The sequence below is a fragment of the Rhinatrema bivittatum genome, chromosome 2 (genome assembly GCF_901001135.1).
Source record: "Rhinatrema bivittatum chromosome 2, aRhiBiv1.1, whole genome shotgun sequence".
Taxonomy (NCBI): domain Eukaryota; kingdom Metazoa; phylum Chordata; class Amphibia; order Gymnophiona; family Rhinatrematidae; genus Rhinatrema; species Rhinatrema bivittatum.
The window spans coordinates 653,147,584-653,175,179 of NC_042616.1; positions in this window are offsets into that span (position 1 = coordinate 653,147,584).

Below are 27,596 nucleotides of genomic sequence, written 5' to 3' on the forward strand. Positions count from 1 at the left end.
CACAACAGAAACCATTAGCAGGACAACCCTGGGGGCTATTACAGCCATTGCCAGCACTTAGGGAATCCTGGACCCACTTGTCCACTGACTTTCTGGTGGATCTCCCCCTCTCGAATGGCTGCTCTGTTATTTGGGTCGAGATTGGCCGTTTCTCAAAAATGGTTCATTTTGTCCCAGTTCCAGGACTTCCTATGGCACAAAGTTGCCCAACTCTTCTCTGAACATGTATTCTGCCTTCATGGAATACCCTAGCACATGGTTTCCAACTGAGGCTCCAAATTCACAGCCCTCTTCTGGTGATCTCTATGTAAGAAGTTCAACATATCTCTGGACTTTACAACCACATACCACCCACAGGCCAATGGCAAGGCTGAGCCATTGGCCAATGGCCAATGGCAAGGCTTATTCCAATGTCCAACAGGATAATTGGCCCTATCTCTTGCCTTGGGCAGAGTTCAACCATAACTCCCATATCTACACTTCTATTGACTCTTCACCATTCCACATCATGTACAGTAGGCAACACCTAACTCCATTACTTGTTCCTCTTGCCATTCCACCACCGGTGGCTCAATTGATAGCATGGAACACCAGAAACTATGGGTTCACCCCACTGAAATGTTGAAGAAGGACTATTACTTGCTCCACAATTTACTTACTATTCTGATCATTTATTGAGTGTGGTATCCAGTTCCAATTATTTTCCTTTTGGAATTTCTCCTGCAATTGGAGTCTCTCTTGAATGGGTACTACAGCTGATGATCTAACCTTCAGCTACTCTGATGCCTTTTAGGGGTGTGCATTCGTTTTGAACTTAAATGGAAAACGCAACTTATTTTTGTTTTTTAACTTAAAAAAAAGATGAGGCTTAAACGATCGGATTTCCAACTTATTCAACATAGCTATGTTGAATACGTTGGAAATCGCGATTGTTGATCTAAATAAAAATTTAAACCCCTCACCCTCCTTAATCCCCCCCAAGACTTACCAAAGCTGGCCAAAAGTTCCGTGAGGGTCCGGGAGCGGACGCGTGGGGAATCACGTGATGTCGGCCCCATGACACGATTTAGGTGTTCCAAACAAACCATTTTTTCTGGTTATATTGGACATAGTCTCACTGTATTCCAATATTCCCCAGGAGGAAGTTCTTTCTGTTATACAGGAGGTTTTAAATTATCAATCTGGTAATATTCGTGCTCCCACAAGCTTTTTGTTAGCTCTAACACTGTTGCATTTGTGTCTGTTCTCGCCTTTGCTCCACCCTCTCTACCTTGGTGGCGACTCCCTTCGGGTCTGATGGACAGATGCTGCCGCGGCTTCTCCTCGCTGCTTCTCCCCAGAATCCTCGGGCTGGCCTGATGCTGCGGATCCGCCATGTTCCTGATGACGTAAGGGCGTGTGCGTGCGCTCCAGAGTTTGTACCGGCAAGGGGGCGAACCTCGGGGGCGTCCCCCTGTAGTGACGTCATCCGCTTCCAAATTAAAAGGTCTTTGCTTGCAACTACGAATCAAGTTAGCAAGAGGATTGATTGCGGGGATCATCTCGACCTGCTTCATTCTCTGCTGCTCTGCCTCCACAAACTTACCTAGGGGTACCCGCTCCTCAGGGGCCCCGCTCTCTCTTCTTGATTTCAGATTGCTAAGATAGGATCCGGTACTCACTCCTCAAGGGCCTATGTCCCTGAATGCTCAGAGGACTCCTTACTGCCTGGAAGTGATCGCAGACATGAACACTGTGAGTTCTATTACAGATAGGAACCGGTACTCGCTCCACGAGGGCCTATGTTCCTAAAACCCTTCCCAGACTCTCTTCTATCTCAGAAGCTATTGCATACCTATATCTTGTGAATTACTATTACAGATTACAGATAGGAACCGGTACTCACTCCACGAGGGCCTATGTTCCTACAACCCTCCAAAGACTTTCTTCTATTCCAGAAGCCATCTCATACACAGATATTGTGAGTTCTTATTCCAGACTGCATCTAGGAACCAGTACTCGCCTACGGCTCCTGTTCCTGAATATACTGAAGACTCTCTGTTGCATAGAAGCCATTACAGATATCTACAACTGTGAGTGTATCATCTACTACTGGTTATGTATCCAGCATACCCTGTCTACTCACTACCTATAGTCTCTCTCTACAGCTCTGCAACCCAGAGATCGCAATTCCAGTATCTGAGGGACTTCAGCCCTGCCGGGCACATCAACTCACTACTGCCACCTCTGGTGGTTCTACTTCCTGTCTAATAAATAACTATCTGTGTTTGTCTCCATATTTTATTTATTTTATTTATTTAAAAACTTTTCTATACTGTCGCTAAGTTATATACCATCGCAGCCTAGCCAGTGGTCCCTCTCAGGATATCCTCCTGGGGGCACTGTCATCTGCCATCTGCCCAAGGATTCACCAATTTCCATTAAGTGTTTATTCCTTACACTACTAGAGCAGTATTATACAGACTGCCACTCGGTGGGAGCCAACCCACAACAGATCATTAACTCCGCCTACGGAGTATTACTAATTGCTAGCTCCTCCCCTTAGGAGAGAAGCATTGTACAGATTGCTTCTCCTCCCTTCTGGGGGAGAAGATCCATAACAGATTGCTAACTCCGCCCCCCTGGTGGGGTGATCCTGAACAGATTGCTAACCGCCCCTCTGGAGGAGTAGATCCTTAACAAACGCGTTTGGCTCTAACAAAAACTTTTTTCAATTTGATCAAAAACTTTTTCAGCAAATTAAGTGAACAGCTATGGGTGCCACCATGGCCCCAAGCCTGGCCTGTCTGTACATGGAATCTTTTTAAGAAAAATTTGTCTACTCATCATCTTTTTCCATTTTGTTAGTTACCTAGTTGGGATACATTGATGACATCTTTCTAATTTGGATGGGGACGGATATCCAATTTTTTCTCTTCCTGGATTAGCTCAATAATTGTAATAGTAATTTACACTTTAACTTTTGTTGCACCATTCTGAAATTGTTTATCTCGACATCTTAATTTATAGAACTCTGAAGAGTTTATAACCTCTCTGTTTTGCAAGGATACTGATTGTAATGCCTTACTATCTTTCAGTAGCCATCATCCTTATTTGTTAAAATCTAACATTCCTGTTGGACAATTCCTCCAGCCATGGCGGCTTTGTTCTTCCAAGGAGCAATTTGTATTCCAAGCTAAGCAGATGATGGCCTAGTTTACTGAAATGGAGTACCCTTATCGTATCCTAAAAAGAGCATTTAAGAGGGCTTTGTACATTAATCAGGATTTACTCTTTTTCCCTCAATCACATTCTTCTTCAGATTGCTTTAATTGCATTTTACCTTTCTCTGCACAAGTCGAAGAAATTAGTGTGATTATTCAATGCCACCAGCCGATGTTATCACTGCACAATGTCTTTGATTCTTCATAAGATTTACCTACCATCGGGCAAGGAACTTAAGGGATATTTTGGTACATTCTAAATTACGAGTCCCACATCCACTGGATCTGGCAGCATTGGGGCACTTTCCTTGTGGTGATTGCTCAGTTTGCATACATTCTTTCTCACTTTTATCGTTTCAACACCCCGCCACTAACAAGCTTTTTTCTTTAAGATTTTCCACCACATGCCTGTTGGCAAGCGTGATTTATATAATCCTTTGCCCCTGCCATAAGCTTTATGTCGGTAAGACTCAGTGACCAGTCAAAACCCGCATTATTGAATACTGTTCTAGCATCTGCATATGCCGGGAGGAAGCTCCGTTAGTCTCATATTGGTTAGCGGCTGCACATTCTGTTGAGGACCTTAAGTTCTTTGTTATTGATGTTCTAACATAAGGCAACAATTTCTCTGAAATGCTGATCCAGCACAAACAGAGATGGATCTATACCTTCAGAGCCTATCCCCCAAGGTTTAAATAAAGAGATAGAATGGGTCTACTTTACTTAGTTATAAGGGAATATAAATCATTCTAATTGGGTTGATACCATCAATTTACATTAAGTTGTATACCGTCAAGACCCCTTTTCATCAAACTTAAATTTTAAGATATGTAAACATTTCTACAAGATACCCTTTTTGTGTTGTTTTTCAATATCGAATGCTTTGTACAAATATTACAGTTGTCTGTATTTTTGCATATATGAAAATTCTGTATCACACTTCATTATGTGATCAGCACACTTGTAAGTCTGTCTACAATCCGCATTGAATTTGGTTTTAACTTTCTGTCTGTGTGACAGTTCCTGCTCAGGTCCACTTCCTCCTTGTTTCGGCATTCAGATGATACTCTCCATCTGATTAGCTGTCCACTGCATCTTTCTGAGCTGTCTGATTGGCTTACCTTGTGGCGCCCTTTTTTCAGCATCTTTAAATATTTAAAGACTGGAACAGCATGTTTGCACATCTACTATATTGAAGTTTTTCAAGCGATGAGATATGTGATTATTGTGATTTGTATATTATGCCCACTTGTTCTTTGCTCCTTATTTTATAACAATTTTTTGTCTTTCAATTTTAGTATTCGGAATCTATGTTGTTGTCCCTCTCGACGCAGCCTTTAGGCAAAACACGGGGTCCATGTCAGGGGACATTTATAAAGATTCTCATTTGGATATGTTCAGACAAGAGGCATTGTCTTTGGAATAAAGTACTGAAAATTACCAAAATTGTGTAAGGACTATTACTTGCTCCACACTCTACTTACTATTCTGATCATTTATTGAGTGTGGTATCTAGCTCCTCATTTTCCTTGAAGAAGACAGCTAACCAATTCAAGAAATCAGCGTACGCCCATCGAAGACCTGCATCACAATTTAAACCAGGAGACAAAGTCTGACTCAGCACTTGCCAAACCTGGCACCTAGCTTCCAGATACATTGGGCCTTATTCCATCACCAGACAGATTGGTCCTATGACCTATAATATATGTTTACCTAATTCTTTGGGGGTCTATAAAGTCTTCCATGTCTCCTTCCTTAAGCCATTTATCCTTTCTTGGCCATCCCGGAGACCACTGAAACCCCAGGAGATTTCCTCTGAGACCAATACTACCTATCAGGTGAAGGACATCCTCAACATCTGTCAGCGAAGCAAAAGATGGGAGTATCTCATATCTTGGGAGGGTAATAGCCTGGAAGAAAACACCTGGGAGCCTGCTTCTAATATTCTAGACAAGAGTCTCCTGTGCAAATTCCATGCCACAGATCCCAGGAAACCTAAACCTTCAGGGAGGGGGTTTAGAGGAGGGGTTCTGTTACGCAGAGTCTGTAGATGAACCCTGAATCCCTCTGCCCTTATTCTTCCATCAGGCCCAGCTTCTTGGTCCTGCGCCACCGTGCTCCTCCTGCCTGTGGTGGATCTGGTGTGGCTGCCTCTATGTTGCATGGCGAGAGGATGCGCCGCTCTTCCCCAATGCAGCGGGATGCCGTTGGGGTTGCTGCATGGGCCTCCTCTCCTCCCGACACCTAGGCTAGCAAAAGGATTGTTTTGTACTAACTTGCCTTAGAAGCCCAAGATATATTTCAGGGGAAGCACTCAGTAACCAACAATCCAGTAGGAGCACTGAGATGAGAGGATCATAGCATCTTGCTGGTGGCTGAAGAGGATTGGTAAGTATTGCTTTGGGAAATTTTAGCACTTAAAATGTTTTGGGGAGAGGCAAACTATTGGGGTATATTCTTTGTGTGTGTGAGTGTTTGTTTAAAAAAAAGCTCAGGGCAGGCAGCAGACTAATGGAGTCAGGGACAAGCCACGTTTGGGACAGGTAGCTAGCAAGAGTAGGCAGGTCCAGGCAAGAGGTCACGTCCAGGAGGCAGGCAATCATGGTCAGATCCAAGCAAGGGATCAAGATCTGAACAGTCAAGCCAAGGGTAGACAAAGAGACAATGAAGACACTGGACAAGATGAGTAGGACAAATCAAGGCTGGACAAGGTGATCTGGATGAGGTGGGTTGGAGAAGACAAGACTGGAAAAGGCAAGGCTAGAAGACAAGGCTGAAGAAGACAAGGATGGATGGCAAGGCACAGGAACCAGGAAAGAAGACAGGAATCAGGAATCAACACACCCTATTTCAGGAGTAAAAGACCTGTTGCTGAGGCAAAGAACTGCTGTAGGGCCTTAGCTTATATAGGCCAGGAGGCTACTGTCATCTGGAGGCACCACTCAGGGTCCCCTGCCATGGAGTATATATGTGTGTGCATGCCTCTATGTGAAGGCAGTGGCCTGGCCGAGATGACGGCATCAGTGATTGTGGATGGTATTCAGTGATGGCAGAACACCATCGCAATGGGAGACCTTTGGCAGCATCGGTCAGCAGCAGGAGTGAGCGCAGCAGTTTGCAGGACCATCACATAAGCCGCCAAACATTACACTTACAGTTACCTCTTTTGGGGTGGATTTTAAGAGCCCTGCTAGCCTAAATCCGCCTAAATCCAGGTGGATTTAGGCGAGCAGGGCCCTGCGCGCCGGTGCGCCTATTTTACAAAGGCCTACCGGTGCGCGCAGAGCCCCGGGACTCGCGTAAGTCCCGGGGTTTTCTGAGGGGGGCGTGTCGGGGGCGGGCCCGGTCGGCGCGGTGTTTTGGGGGCGTGTTGGCTGCGTTTTGGGGGCGGGCCCGGGGGCGTGGTTAAGGCCCGGGGCGGTCCAGGGGCGTGGCCGCGCCCTCCGTACTCGCCCCCAGGTTGCGTCCCGGCGTGCTAGCGGCCTGCTGGCGCGCGGGGATTTACATCTCCCTCCGGGAGGCGTAAATCCCCCGACAAAGGTAAGGGGGGGGGGTTTAGACAGGGCCGGGCGGGTGGGTTAGGTAGGGGAAGGGAGGGGAAGGTAAGGGGAGGGCAAAAGAAAGTTCCCTCCGAGGCCGCTCCGATTTCGGAGCGGCCTCGGAGGGAACGGGGGTAGGCTGCGCGGCTCGGCGCGCGCCGGCTATACGGAATCGATAGCCTTGCGCGCGCCGATCCAGGATTTTAGCGGCTACGCGCGTATTTACTAAAATCCCGCGTACTTTTGCTTGCGCCTGATGTGCCAGCAAAAGTACGCCAAATCGCGCGGTTTGAAAATCTACCCCGAAATCGGTAGCCTTGCGCGCGCTGATCCAGGATTTTAGCGGATACGCGCGGCTACGCGCGTATCTACTAAAATCCCGCGTACTTTTGTTTGCGCCTGGAGTGCCAACAAAAGTACGCCAACGCGCCGTTTTTGAAAATCTACCCCTTTATTTTTATTGGGTGAAGAAAAGTGATGTCATGTATCAGTATAGGAAGGAGACCTCAGGGATGGGGATAGGAAAGGAAAATAATGAGGAATGGGTTGAGGATAAGGATGAGGAGTGTAAAAAGTAAAGAAGACTAGGGAGAAGGAGGATGGGAAAAGGGGAAGATTAGGAACCTAGGATGGAGAAGAGGAGGGAAAGAGAGGGGATTTCTTGGATTGAGGAAGGAGAGGAGAGAGCATAGGAAGGGATAGGGAGTGAGTTCCAGTATCTGTGGAAAAGGAAGAGATAGGAAGGGAGGGAGGTTCCAGGGGATAGAATCCAAGATTAAAGGAGGGAGAATTTAAATTGCAGTGTATAGGCAATTTCTACATTCACATACACACACACAATTGGCACCAGTCCCATCTTTCTCATTCACACAAACACTTCCTCCTAATCTTGTTGCCCTCTCTCAAACACATAGACACATGCTGCCCACCTGATTCCATTCTCATGCCCTCAGCCTCTCTTCCAACCCTCCAGTGATTTCTACTCAGTCCCTCCTAATATCCCCCAAATGATTCCCCTTTGTTCTTTCTGCTGCAGGCTCAATACCCCTCCTCTCTTGTTCTCTACATGCTGCCTGGAGGGGAGGGTCTGGATCAGGAAACAGAGGGCTCTTCTCTGATGAGTGAGTTCAGTACAGCGAAAAGGCAGCAAGTCTTCAGCCAGCCTGCTGCCTCCAGATTTCTGCTGCCCTTGGCAAATGCCTAGTGTGCCTATTGACAAATCCAGGCCTGCTTTAAAGTATTTAAAAGTCTGTATCATAAATTTCCTGTCTCTCCTCTCTCCCAGGGTATACATATTTAGGTCCTCCAATCTCATTGTATAAGTCTTTTGATGCAGACCCCACACTATTTTGGTTGCTTTTCTCTGCACCACTTCAATCCTGCCTCTATCCTTTTTGAGATATGGGCTCCAGAAATGAGGAAAGTACTCCAGGTAAAGCTTCACAAGACTTTACAGGGGTATAATCACCTCTTTTTTCCTGCTAGTTATGTCTGTCTTATGCAGTCAGCATCTCTCCAACCACTTTGTCAGATTACTTCTCTATCTTCAGATTGTCAGAACCTATCACCCTGAGGTCTCTCTCCCGGTCCATATATATATCAGTCTTTAAAACCCCTATCATATACAGATCATTTGGATTATTGCACACTAAATGCATGACTCAACTTTTTGGCATTGAATCCTAGCTGCCAAACATTTAACCCCTCTTCGCGTTTTCTTAGATTACTCTGTTGCAGATCTTAGTGTCTTCCGCAGAAAAAGGAAACTTTACCTTCTAAACCCGCTACAATATTGTTCAGAAGGATGTTAAACAGAACAGGTCCCAGAACCATTCCTTGAGGCACTCCACTTATCACAATATCTCTTCAGAATAGGTTTCAGTTACTATTACACACTATCATCTGCCAGTTAACCAATTTATGATCTATTTCACCTCCTTGGGACCCGCTCCCAGGTTGCTCATTTTATTCATGAGCCTCCCATGTGGAACCATATCAAAAGCTTTGCTGAAATCCATGTAAACCACATCGAGTGCTTTTCCTTGATCTAATTGTCTAATCACTCAATCCAAAAAAACAATCATTTGACATAACCATCTTCTGGGAAAACCTCAAATCCTGCAACCTGCTGGATGGTAGCTAGGTCACTATCCTTTCCTTCAATACAAGCTCCATTACTTTTACCACAATTGAGGAAAAGAATATCTGGCTTGTAGTTTCCAGCCTTCTCTTTGCTACCACTTTTGTGAAGCGGGTCCACAACTGCCTTCTCCAATTTAGTGGCTCCACTCCTATCTCCAAGAATCTATTGAACAGACCCTTTAGCGGACCCACCAGCACCTTTCTTAGCTCCATTAGTATCCTGGGATGTATATCATCCAACCCCATGGACTTGTCCACTTTCAATACTGCTAGTTCTACCAAAGGGGTTGTATTTACCCAACTCCATCTGTTCTCTTGCAAACCAGCAATAGTGCGCCTTCACAGTCTTCTTTAGTGAACACCTTATCGTTCTACCCATATTGTCCCTTGTCTCTTTTCAGTCTTAGAATACACCACTATTCAATAGATCCTTTCTCTGATTAAATCTGAAAATTAATTTGTCACTTCACTTTTCCTCTTTGGCAATCCTTTCTTCCACATGAGCTTTTGCTTTCCTTATTTCTTTCCTTATCTCTTTCACCTTCAGCAGATATTCTTCCCTGAGTTCCCCTTTTTGAGTTAATTTGTACTTTGTAATGATGTTCATTTTGCCTTTAATTTTTCAGCCATTTCTTTGGTGTACCATATCTGTTTCCTTTTCTTCTTATTTTTATTTACTTTTCTTACGTAAAGATTTGTTGCCTTTAAAATAGCTCCTTTTAATTTGGATCACTGTTGTTCCACTTCACCCATCTTCTCCCAGTCTTTTAGCTCCTCTTCAAGGAACATCCCCATTTTATCAAACTTCCTTCTGCCTTGGCTGTTATATCTACCTATAGTCCCCAGTGATTACTGGTGCTCAGGTAGATATCTACCTGGATATTAGATATTAATTGATTTCCATGTATCTACATACTAAAAGCAAACTCTAATTAGTGTTTGGATGGCATTTTAAGACACTTGTTATATTTGAGGTGTGAAATTTAAGCATGCAAAATATAGATTTATTTGAAAACAGTATTTTGAGCAAAAATGTCACATTCACTCAAAAAGTAGGCAAAAACTTTATGTTCAGTTAAATACCAATGTATATATTTAGTTAAATCTAAGCATCTCAATTTAAATTTAATTGTCTGAGAGTGATAAACTTTGTTAAATTTATCCTGTTTTCTATATTATTGCTTTCTGTCTTTGCAAGGCACCTTTGCTAGCATTGTACTTACTAGTCAGGCCCTTCAAAGTAACTAGTTCTCCTTGACTGCTCATCATGAACTTTCTGAATTTTGTAATTGGTTTTAAGAGAATCACAGGGAGTCAGTCTGCCCTGATTTACCTTCTGTTATCAATCTTACTGTCAAGTTGAATAATCGCTGCACAAAGAGCTTTGCATGAAACCTGCCCTTCTACCTGCAGGATTACTATAAGTAGCTGCTATGAGTATCTCATATATGCCTATGTAGCTATTTCTTAAACAATATATCCTTGTAATGTGGACAGGAAAAACTAGGCAGACTGGAGGAGTCAATTTTTTTTTCTGATGTCATCTACTGTGTTAACATGTATATTTATTATAAGGCACCCTAGCTGAGGCACCAAATAAAAACTGAAATTATTTTTGCTGTTAAATAGACCAGGAGAGAGATCCTGTCCAGAGCCATTTTAAGTGAGCAGGAAATAAATAAATAAACAAACAAACAAACAAACAAACAAACAAATAAATAAATAAATAAATAAATAAATAAATAAGACCATTGATTATTTTAGAAGCTGATTTTGAAGGTGTGGTCCTAGATTTATACACAGTCCTCCAAATGAGATTTCACTAGAGATTTATACAGAAACAATATTGCCTCCTTTTTCCTTCTGACTATTATTTTCCCTAAATGCCCAAGAATCCTGGCTTTTGCTATTGCCTTATCTATTTGGTCACCTTAAAGTCATCATGTATAATCAACCCCAGACACCACTCTTGTTTTGTGCACAGAAGAACTTCACCCTGATACTGTATTGCTCCCTTCAGGTTCTGCTATCCAAATGCATGGCCTTAGCTGCCAAACAGGAATTTCATTTAGCACTAAATAATATTTATAATTGATCATCATCCCTCACATGCAGAAGACAGACCTCTCAGCATCCAAGTCAACTTCAGGACAATGTTCCCTCTAATTTTTCCAGGGTGTTTGTGAATATTGCCCTATTGTAGGGCTCATAACTTTTGCACATTAGTGGTGGGGGTGATGACAGCAAGAGGCTGTTTGTACCATAGTGCCACTACTTACTGCTACCACTAGCTCATCACCAGGCACCAAAGTTCTGTCTTACTCCTTCCTTCTCTCCATCTTTCTCTTCTCAGCTTCCAGTTTTTTCATTTCATTACCATCTCTTCTCAGTCTTCCCAAACTTTTCTCATATCTTTCAATTCCCACCTACCTGTCCATTTTCCTAGCCTTCCATTCCTTTTGCTTCCCATTCCTTCAAACTCCTCCCCCATTCCCCCATTCCCCCATTAACACATAATCCATCTTTCATGTAATGCCTTCATTTCCATTCTTAGCCCTTTCCACCAACAATCTTCCATTTCCCTCTCCCCACAGCATTTGCCTTTCTGTTTCCTTCTCATGTACAAGGCTTAATGGAGAAGAGCTAGAATGGATTTAACAATGGGAAATCTTCCTTTCTAATCTATTTGAATTCTTCAAGATATAAGTAAGAATATGGATAAGGGTTAGCCAATCGACATGGTATATCTGGGTTTTCAGCTGCCATTTGACATGGTCCCTTATGAAAGACTCCTTAGTAAATTAAAAAGTCATGAAATAGGAGGCAATGTGGATGGGTAACTGGTTCAAAGATAGGAAAAAGAATAGGATCATGTGATCAATTTTCCCAAAGAAGAGAGGTAGAAAATGGAATGCTCCAAGGATCTGTACTGAAACCAGTGGTGTTTAACAAGTTCATTAATGATCTAGAAAAGGGAGCAATGATTGAGGTCATTAAATTTGCAGATAGCACACAATTATTCAAAATAGTTAAAATACAAGCAGAGGAATTAAAGATGGACTTTGCAAGGCAGAAAAACTACCCTGAACAACGCAAAGGCTCCTAGATTCTTCAGCCGCAGACGGGAGCACTGCTCGGCAGGGGTTGATGCCCTAGTTCTTCCCTGGCCTCATGACGTTCTTCTCTACGTGTTCCCATCTTGACCTCTGGTGGGAAAGGTACTCAGAAGGATAGAACTCCACAAGTGGCCGGTCATTCTCATAGCGCGGAATGGCCTAAGAGACCTTGGTTCGCGGACCTGGTGAACCTCGCAACCGACAGTCCTCTTTGCCTCGGTCACCTCCCAAACCTGCTCCACCAAGGACCAGTATTTTTCAATCAGGCAGATCGTTTTTGTATAGCAGCCTGGCTTTTGAGCGGCGGCGCCTGAGAAAGAAAGGATATAAGGAGGAAGTTATCTCCACTCTCTTGCGGGCATGGAAGACCTCTACCTCTCTCGCTTATGTCCACGTATGGAGAGTTTTTGAGAATGCATGTGGTGAGTCCGGAGTCCAGGCGCGCAATGCTCTGGTGTCTCAGGTCCTTTCCTTCCTGCAGTCTGGTCTCTCCAAAGGTTTGTCTTTCAATTCTCTGCGGGTGCAGGTTTTGGAACTCAGTTCTCTCCTTGGGTGTTTCGATGGTTACGCGGTGGCGACTCATCCGGGTATCATTCGCTTCCTTAAAGGGGCCAAACATTTAAACCCACCTGTCTGGCCTACTTGTCCGTCCTGGAGCCTCAATTTGGTGCTTCAAGCCCTTTGTGAGGCACCTTTTGAACCTCTCCCGTGGGCCACGCTTAAAGACCTCACTCTTAAGACAGTATTTTTAGTCTCTATTTGCTTGGCCAGGAGAGGAGCTCCAAGCCTTGTTTTGTCGGGAGCCCTTTCTCCACTTTTCTGACTCAGGTGTTTCCCTCAAGATGGTGCCATCTTTTCTTCCAAAGGTTTTGTCTTCTTTTCACGTCAATCAGTCAGTGGAGCTTCCTGCCTTTTTTCCTGTAGACATTGCACGCACGCCTGGCGGGGACCTCAGGTGTCTTGATGTAAAGAGAGTCCTACTCCAATTCTTACAGGTTACTAATGAATTTCACATCTCTGATCATCTCTTTGTCCTATGGAGCGGCCCAAATAGAGGTAACAAGGCCTCTAAGGCTACAATTGCTCGCTGGCTGAAGGAGACCATTGCATAGGCTTATATCTGTTGTGGCCAGTCGGTTCCAGAGGGTTTGAAGGCCCATTCTTTGCATGCACAATCTACTTCTTGGGCAGAGAGTAAATCGGTCTCTCCTCAGGAAATCTGCAATGTGGCTACTTGGAAGTCTCTGCATACTTTTGCTCGTCATTATCACCTTGACGTCCAGGCACCAGTGTTTGGCTCCTTTGGCAGGCAGGTGCTTCGAGCGGGTTTGTCTCGATCCCACCCACTTTAAAGAAGTTTTGGTACATCCCACTGTCTGGACTGATCTGGGTATGTACAGGGAAAGGAAAATTGCTTCTTACCTGCTAATTTTCGTTCCTGTAGTACCACGGATCAGCTCAGACTCCCGCCTGGGCTGTGGTTTCTTTTTGATTCGTCTGCTCAAAGGTTTTTTCCTTTTTTGTTTAGTTCTTAAAAGCATTTTGGATCCAGTTACTTCCTATCAGAACTTCAAGGCACCGGAAGTCTTTCTCAACTGGATATATATGTAAGAGAGGTCCTTTCACGTGTTGATAGTTCACATTACATGTTGGTTGTTACTTGCTTGATCTTCTACTGGTTAACTTTACCTTTTCTTGCTTTGATAACATTTATACTGAAGGGATGCAGGGTGAACACTGTCCTGATATAGGATACCCTTTAGTTTTTTTCTCTATCTCCATCTGCTGGACAGGAGGCTCAACCTACTGTCTGGACTGATCCATGGTACTACAGGAATGAAAATAACAGGTAAGAACCAATTTTCCTTTATGAATCAGTCCCTAAGCAATGCCAACCACTGAGTGAACATTTCTATTTTGCTTGGGATTGCACTGTAAAGAGAGTTATAAGTATGTTCTCAGATGATAAAGTCATGCTACCCAGTTAACTCCATCCCCTGCCAGAAAACCAGACTTTAATTAGCCTTTCCCCTGGGCTTTAAGAAGAGTAAATTGATGTGCTAGTATTTCAGGTCAGCTAACTACAGAATTCTTTCAGAGTATGCATCATGAACATTGAGAAACAACCATGCACTCCAATTCCCTCATATTCTTTCCCCTGAAATAATAATGATAATAGGAAATGCTCAAGTCAAATGTTTTGAATCTTTTGAGAACAATGTGCTTTGTTTATGCATTTGTATAGTGTTATAGTTGTAGTGAATCTTGTGGGAACAATGTGCTTTGTTTACAAATTTGTATAGTTGCATTGACAAATCTTCCAGGCCTAAAACCAGTAACTATCTATTTGCCCAGCATTCGAATAATAAAGATCAATGGTACTTGTTTGAAAAGTGAATGTATGCCATATTATCAGTTCAGGGATATTGTTCATTTCAGTCACTCACACTGCATAATATTACAAGGATAGAAGGAAGGATAATAATGTGGAAATGTTTGACCAATTCCTTTCAAATTAACTATTAATGTTTCTAAAATGAGATTAATATTCTTCTCTTGGACATGGAAAAAGGAAAGCCAGAATGATTTTTCTCAACCAGGTTATCAAACATTGGACCACTTCCCAATACTATCAACAAGGTTCTGCACAGTAAAGTTTAGCTAGCAAGCTAGGGTCATACATACAGAGTGCACAAAAAAGTAGTATGCTATGCACAGAGGTCTTACCATACACACTAAACAAGTGTGCACTAAAATTAACATGCACATGAATACTAATGAGAGTATCAGCTGCAAACAGTGCTTTAGCAAGTGCATGTTAAATACTGTAGTACTCTCTCCTCCATGTACTGTTTAGCATACACTTGCTAAGATTGAAAATATTCACTTATCCTAGATCAGAGGTTAGCTGGTCCCTTACAGTTCAAGCTGAAAAGTGAATAAGATTCTTTGGGGGTTACTGATTGAGGAGAAGGGGCTATAAAAGCAAAAGATATTCTGGGAGGTATGAAGTAGAGTAAATGGGAAGGCAGAGGTGAAGAAGCAAGCAAGAATGAAAGGAGGCAGCAAGAGAGGAGATACACCAACATGCATTAATGTGATTTTTGCTACTATTTTAAATTTATTATACACTTCTATTTGTAATACTGCAAATGATCTTTGCTTATCTGCTGCTATCCTAATGTATGTAAACCACTTTGGGTGAATTTTGTGTAACCTCCATCCCCAGGTGCAGAATGCAACCTGCTGGAGCCAAAAAAGATTTTGTTTGACTCTTTGGGGCTGGAATCTTACCAGACTTAGCTTAAACATATTCTCTTGGGGGGGGGGGGGGTTACTTCTAAGGCCCTGAGTGCTAAGGGTGACCTTTTGTATTTTTGTTCCCATCCCTGAGAGAAGGGTAACTCTTGTTGGATTAACTGATGAGAATGTGGACCCCTTGCCTGAGGTGGAGATGCACAACCTGAGAGGGCGACCCCCCCCCCGCAGGTCCCCACCGTCGGGAGGTGAGGCCGGGCTGGTGCAGGAGCTGGCTGGAGCTTCGCCAATACCAATCCCGTTCCCAGCGGGTTGAGTCTTTGGGTGCAGGGGCCGGCTGGTCTTAGGTGGGCCCCTGTGAAGATGGTTGTGTAACAGCTGGGAGAATCATTCAAAGTCAGTCCAAGATCAGAAGCCAAAGGATTGCCGATAGCCAGTCTGAGGTCGAAGCCAGAGGAGTCACCGAAAGCCAGTCTGATGTCGAAGCCAGAAGATCCATCCGAAGGGACCAAAGGATGGAAGCAGATAGCAGGAGCAGGAATCCAGGAGCAGGAACAGGACTCGGAAGGCAGGAACAGGACTCAGAAGGCAGGAGCAGGACTCGGAAGGCAGGAACAGGGATCAAGGCATGTACGAAGCACCGAATACTCCAATGAAGAGAAGCAGACTCGTTGCCAAGTCAGGGAACAGGAAGAGGAAGTTCCCTGAAGTAGACGGAGGCCCTTGACATCATCCAGGAGGCTGGGCTGTGACTCGTTGTAGCTGGCCCTTTAAAAGCCAGCAGGAGGCATGGCCGTGAATCTAGGGAGGACTGGCCTGGAAGGAGCTGCTGGCGGCGTCAGGCTGTGGCTTCATGTTGAGAAGAGGGGATCTGGGGCCGGCTCTCCTTCCACGGAGGCTTCTCCCTGCAGCTGCGTGGGTCCCCAGGAAGTTGCTGGCGTCGGAGGAGGTGAAGAGGGCCGAGTGCGGCCATCCACAGGCGGTGTGCCTAACAACTATTTGTCATAATGTGTGCTGAATGTGCCAAATAAAACCATTGGAACCACTGAGTTAGTGTCCACAAATAAAGTTTTACTGTTGAAATATGGTGAAGTATGGCGCAACAATTTAATCCACAGCACTAGAGAGTATTTTACTTTTACAATATATTTCCTCAATTTGTGCAGGAATCTCTGACACCAGAACCAGAGAAACTTCAACCCTCCAGGACTGGGAAAAATAGTGGGCAAGGTATTCCTTAGATGGCTACCCTGTCCACTACCCTGCTGCTGGGCACTTAAAACTAATGTATTCACTCCTTCACATACCCTGCTACAGCCCCAAGACCCCCTTTTAGCACCTCACCCCCGGGAGGCTGCTTCTCATGCTACTTAGGTCCTCTAAGTAGTAGCAGGCAGCTTTTAGCTCAGTGACTGCAGCATGACTTCCCGCCTCAGCCACAACCTTGAAATTTAGGGGCAGATCTCCTCTTATTTGCGCTTAGCTGAGGGTTGCTTGATTTTAAAAGTGTTATATTAAGTCTTGGGCACTTAATATTAATTTATTCACTCCACTGACTGCCGATTGATCTATTCACTGTCACATGTCAGTGAAAGGTCCAATCCCCTTTTAGAAGGCTGTCCTGAAAGGGAATTGGTCCTTTCACTGTCAAATGCCCAGCCGGGGGTGGGGAGGGAGCTCCCAGCCACTTCTCCTGGGCACTAGGGGTGTGCATTAATTCCCTACGAATACAATGAATCTTCACTGAATTATTTGGCTGCCTAGGAGCCAATTTAAACAACCCCCCCCCCCCACCCTCCTGACCCCCTCCCAAGACTTACCAAAACTTCCTGGTGGTGCAGCGGGGGGTCCGGGAGCCATCCCCTGCACTCACACCCTCAGCTGCCGGTTTCAAAATAGCCTTTGACCTACTATGTCACAGGGGCTACCAGTGCCATTGGTCAGCCCCTGTCACATGGCCATCAGCACCATCTTGTGCTCCTATCATGTGACAGGGACTGATCAATGGCACCGGTAGCCCCTGTGACATAGTAAGGGCAAAGGCTATCGGCGCAATTTTGATTACTGGCAGCCGATGGCCCGAGTGCAGGAGATTGCTCCCGGACCCCCGCTGAACCACCAGGGACTTTTGGCAAGTCTTGGGGGACCCTCCTAACCCCCACAAGACTTGCCAAAAGTCCAGTGGGGGTCCGGGCGTGACCTCCTGCACTCCAGCCGTCGGTTGCCAGTATTCAAAATGGCGCCGATAGCCTTTGCACTCACTATGTCACAGGGGCCGACCATCAAAGGCTATCGGTGCCATTTTGAAACCGGCAGCTGAGGGTGTGAGTGCAGGGGATGGCTCCCGGACCCCCCGCTGGACTACCAGGGAGTTTTGGTAAGTCTTGGAGGGGGGTCAGGAGGGTGGGGGGTTGTAACTAATTTAATTTTAGAGGGGAAATGAATGGGAATTGATGTATAGAACGTATCGGGGGGCCCCCTTGCCGAATGCAAAGTAACTGCCCCCCAACAAATACTAATCCCGAATGCAACGTATGGCGTCCCTCTGCACATCCCTACTGGGCACCCAATGCAGAGCACTAGGGACGCACAAATTATCAATTGTGCTACTCTTTTAGTATGGCAGTTCATTTGGTTATTGCATTGGGCACCCAGGAGACGAGGATGTGTGCGTGTTGAAAAAAGTGTGCCCTGTTTGGATACACATATTTTGGCACTTTATATTGTATCAGCCTATAAGTCTTTAAGCCCAAAATATTCTCAGGACAACCAGAGCCGGAGAGAGCAGGAATTAGGACCGTGCCAGCTAAGAAAAGTAGGCCCCTATGTAAGGTTCTGATTTGATACTTAATAAGATAAATCATTTCCTAAATTTCCTAAATAATTTTTATTTATTTAAGAAGGCTTTATGAGCTTGTTTGTTAGCAAATTCATCAATTACAATTGAGATTTTTATTTATACGTGTTAGAAATAGATATATTTAGCTTTTTTTTTAAATTTTGCCCAACAAAGGTAGGCCCCTTGAACATTGTAGGCCCTAGCCAAATGGCCCTGCTGGCACCCCCTCTCTTCTGGAGTGAGGACAACTACTCCGCAGTGCACTTTGGGAGAAGAATACATCAGTGGAGATCTTGACCCGAAAGATCCTAGGCAGGATGGAGCCCAGGTTCCCAGGTAAGGCAAAAATACAATTGAGGCACAAATCTACAATCTTCCTCCAGAACTGCAAATTATACTTTCTTCCAGAGCTCTTTGTGGAGAGCTGCTATAAAACATCTGGAAGGGATGCCTATTCGAGACCCCTCAAAGGGAGGGGCTATGGATGAAATTTGCTTCCCCCTAATCATTCTCTAAAGCAGCGGTTCTCGACCGGTGGTGTCACGCTAGTGTGTCGCGCACCCACTGCTCTCCCCCCACCCCCCCTTCACCTCGGCGAGATGAACACTGCTGCAGTTCCTGCCCGGGCTAGCAGCACCTTCAAGCCCCGAGGGGAACGGCAGCAGTGTTTTGTGGAAGCCGGCAACAGGAACGCGACCTTTTCTTCTTCCAGACCCTGTGGTCCGGAAGAGGAAGTGATGTCTACCGGGCAGGTGGGAAGAAGAAAAGGCCATGCCTGCAAGCTGCTGCTGCAGAAGGAGCACGGCGCCGCTGGCAACACCACCCCTCCCCCCCCGGATCCGACTTCCCCTTCTCTTGCCAGCGCGACACCTGCAAGAAAATATTAAATTATAATAATCAAACTGCAAAAAAAAAAAAAAAGGCTGGGGTGGGGAGAAAAGAATAAAATTACAATCTCAGCTGATTGCTCTGTGCCACGATCGATCGCAGCACAAGCAAACAGCTGAGTGCTGCCTTCTTAGCACTGTGGGGCTGAGGAGGTCGCTCCTGCTGCAGTTTCCAGCCTGTCAGGACTCTGCTTTTAATAGCAGCATGCCGGCTACCTTGTGCTGTAGCTGCTATGTGTGCTGTGGGTGGGGGTGAGTCAGACAGAGAGTGAGTCAGCATGTGTGTAAGTGTATGAGAGAATGTGTGTGTAAGTAAGAGAAATGTGTGAGAGCAAGAGACTGCTCAGGAAAGTCACTGGTGTGTGTGAGAGAAAGAGATTGATCAGGCAAGTGACTGGTGTGTATGTGTGTGAGAGAGAGAGGGAGAGAGATTGGTTAGGCAGGTGACTGGTGTGAGAGAGAGAGAGAGATTGGTCAGGCAGGTGACTGGTGTATGTGTGTGTGTGAGCAAGAGAAATTGGTCAGGCAGGTGACTGGTGTGTGTGTGTGTGTGTGTGTGTGTGTGTGTGTGTGTGAGAGAGAAATTGGTCATGCAGGTGACTGGTGTGTGTGTGAGAGAGAGAAATTGGTCAGGCAGGTGACTGGTGTGTGTATGTGTGTGTGTGTGTGTGAGAATGAGAAATTGGTCAGGCAGGTGACTGGTGTGTGTGTGTGTGAGAGAGAAAGAGAGATTGGTCAGGCAGGTGACTGGTGTGACTGTGTGAGAGAAAAAGAGATTGGTCAGGCAAGTGACTGGTGTGTGTGAGTGAGAGAAAGGGAGATTGGTCAGGCAGGTGACTGGTGTGTGTGTGTGTGTGTGTGTGTGTGAGTGTGTGTGTGTGAGTGTGTGTGTGTGTGTGTGTATGCCCTAAGGAAGAAGAACATGAGGACAGAGCTTCAGCAGCCCTTGCTGCTTCTGGTATGTGCTATTGGCCTATAATGGAAAGGAGTACGAGAGTTACTGGAGAGGGTAAGTAAAAGTGGCTTTTTAAGTTTATCTTTCTTGATTGACTGCCATTTTAATTATTAGGTATTATGTGATGTGTCTGCTGTTAGAAATAGTTTATTGGTGTTTGGAGAATTTTTAATAATTTTGAAAATTTTTAATGATTGGATGATCCATTTAAAGGTTGTTTTGAAACATTTATTATATTCTAGTTTTAGAATTATTTTATATTTCTCAGGGAATGTATAAATAGAAATGTGGAGACAAAAACTGAACTGGAAACAGCAAGAAGCCAAACTCTGTATGAAGTAAAACAACGCAAAAACAAAAACATTCTGTATTTGGTGAGGGTCTGTCTGTTTTCCTGCATGTGTGACCTAGCTAAGGGTGTTCTGCGAGCTTGTAATTTCTTGGTAGGGATCTATAGCAGCTTGGCTTGTTCTGTTTTCCTAATAGGAGGTGTATTGGGGTTTAGGGCCTGGTGTCATCTTTGCAGCGCTGCCTTTTCATAGGTAGGGTTGTTACTGTTTGAGTTCCATAATGCAGGTGTAACTTTGTGCACATTAGTTTGTGTACATTATTTCAGATCCTGGAAGTCTGATAGGTGCTATATTTTTGTTTTGCACAGAATGCAGAGTGGCTTTTTTGGGTTTTCATTCCAGTTTCTGTTTCCATATTTGTAATTTGTGGTCTTTCTGTACTTGGTGAAGGTTGATTCTATGTGTGTAACCGAGGTGAAGTATTTTACTAGCATGTAGGCATTTGTATCAATATTATTTGTTGTGTTTTCTCAATAGAAATATGATCACATGATACCTGAATTGTATTTATTACCGTTTTGTTTATAACTCAATTTGTACACTGTATATAACTCTCTTGTTCAACCTTGTTATGTTGAGTTAAGCTTTACCTCCTCCTGCCCTGTCTTCTCTTGTGCACCCTGCACGTTTGTTTGCCCCCTGCCTCTTCCCTGTTCTCTGTATCTTGTTTCAATCTGCTTTGTTACAATGTAAACCGGTATGATGTCTGCACACTAATGCCGGTATTTAAAAGTTATCAATAAAAATAAATAGAACATGCATTGGTGGTAAATTACTGTTTTTTTCATAAGGAGGACTATTGTACCTGGTAGGAGAGAGGGTTTATGTTGATGTTATTGAGATGTCACCAGAAATATCTTTTTTCGTATGGTAAATTGAACGGGGAATGTCCTAGTTCTGCTCTGCACCCATTGGTGGGGGTTGAGGGGGTTCCTGTGCAATGCAGAGTATATGTTTACATTTAGCCTGGTGATGGTCACATGTTCAGTGTGTCACGCATGTGAGAACCATCTGTCAGGTGTGTCCTGACCGAAAAAAGGTTGAGAACCACTGCTCTAAAGCCCTAACTGCCATACGGATTTTCCCATGATTTACTGGTAATGTGACTGCTGGGTTCTGCTACATTTCTGTTCAAAAAAGCAGGTAATAAATCCAAATGAATAAAGATTGAGCATGTTCAAAAAGATTCTACATTTATTTAAGCAGGAACATTTATTTTCAAACCAAAGATTCTCCTTTGATAACAGTTTTTCAAATGCTGTTGCATATTCCACTGTACAAGGCACTATTTTAACAATTGAAAATAATGGTCAATCCCACAAATTCCAATCCATAGCCATGCTATAAATAGGCAAAGACAAGAGGTTTGTAAATTGGAAAGGATTTGGCTAAAATCTCATTTATGGAAGATAAGCTAACTTGGTGTAAGGTTGTTAATAGGTATATTTTTGATGTTAGATATGCAAAAAAATTGTTTTTGAAAAAAATAATTGAGAAATCAGATAAAAGACCAAAAGAAATTTCTAGGATTACACAGTCCTTATTGGGGGGAGGTTGTTTACCTAGGCCTGGGATAACAGATGCGTTAGGCTGGGATAATTTTGTGTGTTTATGGCGCAAGAAATTTCAGGATAATCGTTGTACTATTGGACGAATGTTGGTTGTTGAGGGTAGAGAAGGGGAGGCATGGAGAGAGAAGGTTGTGAGTTCGAAAGTCAACAGGGATAGGAAGTAATTGAAAGAGTTGGATAAGGTGGGTATTCTTGAATTACAGAAGGTGTTGTGAAATTGCAAAGTCACAACTTGTGATTTGGATCCCTGTCCTTTGTTTTTGATCAGGTCATTGCCAGAAGTTGTATTACCTAGATTACAATTGGTGGTTAATGCAACCTTAGAGGAGAGTAATTTGCCAGGGGTGCTCAAACAGTCTGTTGTGACTCCTTTTTTGAAGCAGGCCTCAATGGAAAAATTTAGTTGTGCCAGTAATCGTCCTATTTCTAATTGCCCTTTTTTAACCAAAGTACTTGAGAAGGTAGTATTTTCACAGTTGTCCAGTTATTTGGAAGATGGAGGTGGCTGTATAGGTGTCAGTCATGGTTCAGAAAGGGTTATGGTATGGAATCAATTATAGCAACAGTGCAGGATGAGATTTTGAGATACAGGGATAGGGGAGTGTGGGGTTGGGATATTGTTAGAGCTGTTGAGTGCTTTTGACATGGTAGGCCTATGGTTTACTTTTAGAAAGATGTAAGCAGCTAGGATTGAGGGGGCAAGTTTTGGGATTATTTATCTTCTTTTTTGATTGGGTGGACATCTGTGGTACATGTGAGGGGAGGTTCTCTCGACATCATATAGATTAAATTGTGGGGTTCCTCAGGGATCTCCCCTGTCTCCTTTGTTGTTTAATCTCTTTTTTTGCAACCTTTAGGCTCACTCATTTGGGAACAAGGGTTTGATGGGTATATATACGCTGACGATGTGCAATTATTGCTCCCAGTGGAGGAAGATTTTACTGAATCACTGAATAGAATTAATGCAGGGTTAAAAAGAATTTTGGAGTGATTTGAATCTCAGAAGCTTTTAATAATTGCAGAGAAAACAGAATGGTTGTGTGTAGGGAGGGAGGCTGTTCTTAAGGAACTAGTTAGTCTGAAGACAGGGGATATGTCTATTGAAAGACATCAAAAAGTGAGGAATTTAGAGGTGTTACTAGACAAGTCCTTTAGTATGGATCCCCATATCTCTTTTGTGGTTCAGAGGATTTGGTTTAGACTCATACAGTTAAGGAGATTTCAAACTTTCTTAGAGGACCCTGTTTTTAGATTGGTGGTTCAGGCATTAATCTGCTCAGTATTAGATTACTGTAACACTGAATTGGTAGGTCTTCCCCAAAAGGTATACAGTGCTTACAAGTGGTGCAAAATATGGCAACCCATTTAGTTATTGGTCTTCCGCGTTGGGTGAGTGCGATACCTTTATTAAGGCGCTTCCATTGGATGCCAATTGAAAAGAGGGCACATTTTAAGTTAATGACCCTGATGTATAAGGCATTAAATGGAGGGAGTGCTCATTATTTAAAAGATAAGATCAGGAGTTATGTCCCTACTCACAATTTGCATTCAAGATCAGTGGTTTTGGCATCAGTTCCTACCAGACAGGAGATATGTAAGGAGGCAAATAGGAAAAGGATGTTCTCAGTTGGTGGCCCAGAATTGTGGAATTTGGCACTGTTGGAGGTTAGAGTGAAATTAAATTATCTCAGTTTTAGAAAAAAAGTAAAGGCCTGGCTTTTTCCTTTATATGGATTTTTATGAATTTTAATTTGAAAGTGGTCCTTACTGACTTGGAAGGGTTAGATTTGAAGTGCTATTCAATGTTTTATATGTTATTTCATTGGGAGTGTTTTTAATGTTTATGTACATGATTACATTGTATGTATATTTTTATCATGGTTTTAATTGTAAACTGCTCTGGCCAAATATGGAATCTGTTATGCATTATATAAGAAATGAAAAATAAATAAATAAATAAATACATAAAAAAATGTTGCATTGCATGTGATCTGTATCCTGCATAATTTCAGATGCTATGAATAGTCTACAAGATAGGTGTTTCAGCAGAGAGAAGATTACAACAGTTGAGTCATAAATCCATCACAGATGAAATTGTGTGGAAACTAGAATGAATGCTCATTACACAGCCTTTTCCTGTCCAAGGATGTCCCCCTCCAGGTCTGTGGCCCTCTGTGATGGCATGCCTGCATAGTGTGGATGCAGTGGATATTGGAGAACAGTCAAGTAGCTTCAGGGTATGTGGTTCCTGAATGTTGTTCAATACCTGAACTTGCTTTGCTGGCACATGGCAAAGACAATTGTTATCATTGGTTAGTCATTCCATAGACAAGAGAAGGTATTCTGAGGCATAGCTGTCAAAATGCTATTACTGCTTCAGCACTACAGGGTGAAAGAGAGAGAATATGTCAGCATCCTTCTGACTCAGAGTTGGCAGATTTCCTTCCCTGAATTTGCTGAGACTGACTGAGGCACCGTCTGATGCTAGTTATTCCCTTCCTTGGCAGACCACTGAGGCACGTGTTTTTTTTTCCTAGACTTCCCTCTCCTGGAAGTCTTCTTTTATTTCTCTTCTGTGGCCCCAGATGCTCTCTGGCTTCTACCCTCAGCTCTGACATGCAACCCTATATGCCAGGCACTTTTATATAAGCTTGCAACGGGGAGGATGAGTCATGACGAGTGAAAGAGGACTGAAAATGCTTTTTAGCACACAGGCACTATTAATGTTGAGCAGCTGCAATTTTTTGGGTTAGTGTGCATTTTAATGGTATTCACATGCTATAGAAGCCATTTTTTTGCATATACATGCTAAAAGTTAGTACAATCCCTGTTAGATTGCTGTTTTAGGATGTACATTATATTCTTAACAATGCACATGCTAAAACTCTTTTGTGCAAGTTTTGCAGCATAGACTATTTTGTAAGACCTGGAAAAATGTAATCCTGTATCATGTATCTTAAGTATCCCATCATTTATTTAGCCACTTGGAATTCATTGTAAAAAGACTGATCTAATAACGAGTTCATTAGAAATTTATGTGGATGTCACATTTGCATATTTAAAAGAGTCCTGGTATAATTCTGTGCAGTACATTAAAAACCTGTTAAACATAGTTTAATGCATAGAAAACATACTCTTTGGAACAGATTTATTTCATCACTATTTGTATAAGGGAAATGTCATTGATTGTTTTACTTGCTTTAGTTTACATTGGTAAAATATATTACTCCACTGTTTCTTCTAATAGAAACAAATTATAATGATGATATGGCAAAGCTTGACATTTATCATATGTATAAAAAGAGAATGTGAAATTGTACATCAGTTTCACGTCTGATGAATACAGTAACACTGCCCTGGTTATACTGTTGATGTTGATATCTTGGGATATATTTGTGACAATTGTATTTTAATCGATCAAGCTTTAGATATGAAATAAGATACCTCCACAACTAATCACCGTTTTACAGAAAAATATTCCAGACTGAAAACAATGGTACCTGATTCCTTCTTGATCCATATTACCCCGGCATAGAGCTATAATGTATATATTTTATTAAACACTTGCATAACATTTATCTTCTTTAGTTTGCATATAAGTTTGCAAAGAGGAAGGAAGTTTTGGAGGCGCTAACTGCAAAATCTAGTTCCTTCTTGGCTTGCTACCCAGAACGCAGTGAACTCTCAAATGGATGATTTATATTTTGCACTTTTTTATTTTGCTTACTTTCATTTGAAAAGACTCTACTGCCCTCAATCATAAGGCCTAAAGTGAGTCATGGCCTCTGCTGCTTGCAGCACAATATCGTTTGTTTAGATAAGATAATGCCTTCTAAGAAAACAAACAAGCCAGGGAGGTTTCTTCTTCTTAAGACCAGGAAAACGGCACTGCTTTTCTTAACTGAGTAAAATGTAGCTATAAGTAGCCACCAAGGCCACTCACATAGAAACAGGATGCAAGTAAAAGCACATTCAAGGCAGAATAGAAGTCCTAGTAGTTCAAAACAGTTCAGTAGTACTAGAAAACACTACACCATTCAGCACAGTGACAATGAATCAAATTTTGCCGCTTATCCAACATGCTGAGGCAAGGCTTATAGCAGGAATGACCCAAAGGGAACATATTGTACCTATATTTCAAGAGATGCATTGGTTACCGAGACAGTGGCAATTGCAATTTAAGGCAGTGGTGATTATCCATAAGATAATAAATTTAGGTATGGCTTGTTTGTTAAACATATAAGCTGCAACATATGAGATCTAAGATCAGCTGGAACAAAACTGTTAGGGATTCCATTAATTTGAGAATATAGGTTACAGCAAACAAGGAATTGGGCATTTCATCTGTGAGCCCAATGCTTTAGAACGCCTTACCAGCAGAGTTATGGGAGGAAAAGTATGTCTAAGCATTTAGGAAAAGTCTTAAGGCATACTATTTTAAGGAGGTGTTTCCTGATTAATGGATGTTTTACCTACTTTTATATTTTTTATTGATTGTGTTACTGTTTGTATTGATATCTAATTATAAATGTTGTAATTTGCCCCAAACAACAAAGTTGTAGTTATGAGGATAAACATTTTTAAATCAAATAAATGAAACACATTTTCAACACTCTTCCACTCTCATGAATGGCCCCCTCTGGCCCATCACTACCCCTTTTCAAATATAATGTCAGGAAATATGGGTTTAATAATTCTCTATTTACCTAATAAACTGTCAGGCTATTCAGTGTAGAGTCCCAGCTATTGTAGACTTACTTATAGATCTCTCCCCTGACGTACTGTGTTTTACAGAAACCTAAGAACATAAGAAGTTGCCATACTGTTTCAGACCGTGGGTACATCAAGCCCAGCATCCTATTTCCAACAGAGGACAATCCAGGTTACAAGTGACTGGCAAACATTGGGGTAGATTTTGAAAGGTGCGTGCGGGCGTACATTTGCGCGCACTACCCAGCGCACACACATGTATGCCCGATTTTATAACATGTGCGTGCAGGCGCACACATGTTATAAAATTGGGGGTCAGCACGCGCAAGGGGGTGCACAATTGTGCACCTTGCGCTCCCCAAGCCGCGCTGCCTTCCCCCTTTCCTTCCCCCTAGCCTGACCTTCCCACCCCTTCCCCTAACCTTTCCCCCCCCAGCCCTACTCTAACCCTCCTGACCTTTATTTTACTGTTTGCGCCTGCCTCTGGGCAGGCGCAAGTTCCGCGCGCCGGCAGCCTGCCGGCACACGATCCTCCGACGCAGAGGCAATGGCCACTCTGTCGGAAGCCTCTGGCCCCCGCCCCGTCCCCGCCCCACCCCTTTAGTAAAGCCCCGGGACAGACATGTATCCCGGGGCTTTACACGCATCGCCGGGCCTTTTTAAAAAAGGACCGGTGCGCGTTACCCTCCCTACGCGCGTAAATCCTCTGGATTTACGCGCGTAGGGCTTTTAAAATCTGGCCCATTATGTAGTTCCCATGTTACTAATCCCAGTAATATCTGTGGCTATTCCCTAAGTCAAATTGATTAATAGAAGTTTATGGACTTCTCCAAGAAGGTATCCAAACATTTTTTACACTTAGCTACACTAATTTCCCTAACCACATCCTCCAACAATGAAATCCAAAGCTTAATTGAGGCTTCTTCTTTCGGCCACTATATTATTACACCAGCTTCAGCTCCAAGGATATTCTGCTAGGCCATATAAACATGGCAAAGGCTTACTGGTGTTGGCAAAATTACTTTG